The sequence below is a fragment of the Pygoscelis adeliae genome, unplaced genomic scaffold, assembly GCF_000699105.1.
Source record: "Pygoscelis adeliae isolate BGI_AS28 unplaced genomic scaffold, ASM69910v1 Scaffold456, whole genome shotgun sequence".
NCBI lineage: Eukaryota > Metazoa > Chordata > Aves > Sphenisciformes > Spheniscidae > Pygoscelis > Pygoscelis adeliae.
In genome coordinates, this window is record NW_008825007.1 from 553,137 (window position 1) to 555,646 (window position 2,510).

Sequence of the window (2,510 nt, forward strand, 5' to 3'; positions counted from 1 at the left end):
CTGCCCCTGCCCGGCCCCCCGGCTCCCTGCCACTGGTGCGGGGCTGGTGAGAGCTGGGGGCCTCCCCCAAAGCCCACGTTTGGAGAATCTTGCACCCGCGTTCATGCTCTCGTTCCTGCTCCCTGCACTGCCCAGGCATGCCAGAGGGAGGGGAGACGTGTGGGAATGCCGTGTCCAGGGGGACCACACCACGGCCCCGAAGCCTCCAAAGCCCTGCTGCAAAACATCACCAGCTCCCGGGATCTGCCCTGCCACCGTGAAGGGATTTCTAATCCACCTCCAAATCCCCCAAGCCCGAAGAAGGCTCGTTCTCGTTAGACAGGGCCATCGTTAGAGGGGCCAGTGCTTGCTGGCATCGAGGGCTTCGTGGGCAGCCCTCCTGCTGGGACGGGGTGGGGGGAAATGCAAAGGGTCTATGTGGCAGGAACAGCGGCATGGCCCTGCCATCGCCACGTCAGGCTCTGAGCTATCCCCCTCGTCCCCGTGCTCGGTGCCTGCAGGCGCTGCTGCCTGCTCAGCGGAGATTATTAGCAGAGAAAAATCGTTAGGCACAGGGCTGGGAGCTCAAGGGACAGGCGAGCGCCTCTGTCACTTGGAAATCAATCCCCGCCATCTGCCCAAGCCAAATTTCCTCCAGCCCCGCTCGAAGCGACAGCAGTTTCTCTCCATCGGGGAGGAGGAGGAGGAGGTCTGACCGGGGTGGATGCTGGTCCTGCTCCAGCCTTGAGCCCTGGGTGGCTGCTCCCGGCCCGGGGTTCTGCGGGACTCGCTGCCCTCCAGATCCCAGGGTAAACGGCTGCATTTTGCCCACAGACCGGGACCAGCCTCCACGGCTGGGAGCTGGCCAAGCCCTGGGAGGAAAATCCTGCACCGGAGCCCTGGGGAGGAGGCAGGGCTGGAGGCTGGGAGGATGTTGTGGAGGGGCATCACGACTTGCTTACCCCCTCGCTATCCAGGAGTGGAGAGGGGGTAAAGGGACCTCCGGGCTGATCAGGCAAAGCTGTTGCACACCGTGATATTATTATTAGGGACAGTTGCCCTGCCCGACCCTGCAGCAAGCAGAGCGCTTTCGGGGACTCCGTGCCCATTGTGCAGAGAGCAGCGTACCCGACAGCTGCCACTCTCCCTCCAAGCACCCTGTGTCCCCAAGGCAGCTCTGGCATTCTTGCTGACTCAAGCCGACAGTGTATTGACATTCGCTTTGACCTTTCGAATCACAAGGATGTTCTGTCCTTCCCGGCCAAGTACAGCCTGGATACCCTGTGGGTGGATTATACTGTATATACAGTGGCTGCAAATACGGAGCCGGCAAAAGAGAAGCGTGTTTGTGTGCTTGCAGGGGTGCGGCGGTGGTGGGTTGAGAGCGAGGAGCTCTTGCCAGCACCCGGGTTTCCTCCCAGGATGCCCGAGCGGATGCGGCACACCAAGGGAGAAGGAGGGGGATGGCGGCAGGAGAAATGCCAGTGGCTGGGGTGGGGGGGGGGGGGGGGCGGGCGGGGAGCCGCAGCCCGGCCCTCGAGCGGCTGCCCCCTCACTGCCAGCTCTGGAGGCTGCTCCCGGCTCCCCGCGTTTCCCGTCCTCTGGCTAATTACGCCTTTTGTTTTCAGAGAACATGAAGAACTGCAATTAGGAGGCAACGGGTTTGTGGCCTCCCAAAAACCCCCTCTGGGCAGCGGCAGAGGCTGTTTCAGTTCAAAACCCGCCCCAGCCCCAAAAGCTTGAGCTGATACGAAAGGCAGCGTGTTGCAGTTCCCAAAGGGGTAACATAATACGGTCACCGACAGAACAAGCTCATGGTGCTAAATTAGCATCTTCCCCTCTCGACCGTGGCCCGTGCCCTGGCACATACCGAATCCTGTGCCCCGGGATGGCAACCTTGGCAGCGAGCGGGGCTAATAGGGGGGTGCGGGTTGCAGGGGGACGGGGGGAGCCATCTCCATCACCCCTTCCCCTCACAGCCCTTGGGAGCCGGAGCAGGTCCCCGGGCAGGGCTGCCTCCTCCCTGCCCTCTGCAGCCAGAGGGTTTTGGCAGAGGGCTCCCACAGGGCTCTCCTCAAGCCCTGCCAGCAAGCAGGCTTTGCCGCGTGGCCGGCTCCATCCAAGGCTGTCACAGCCCAGATCTGGCCACCCCGCAGCCCCGTGGCGCCAGGGAGGCTGACGGCTTCGTGCTCCCAGCCCAGATGTGCTGCTTATCTCTTCCCTCTCTTGCCCCGAGACATTTTTTCCTCTCTCTCCTTTTCCAGCCAGCCTGTAGGACTCTTATCTCAAGCCCCGAATCACCCTTTCCCAAGGCATGCTCAGCAGCATCCCTTGCAAACCTATTTCCAGGGGCTTGTGCACGGCATTAGGGGCACGAGTGACAACCAGGCAGGAAAACCCTTTTGCCTTAAGTCTTTATGCCACATTGATGTCTCCGAACCCCTTCCAGCAGCCAAGGCGGGGTATGGCGAAGGCAGCTTGGCCACAGTCACAGGGCACAGCCACAGCCCCGCGGCAAGGAGGCGATGCTG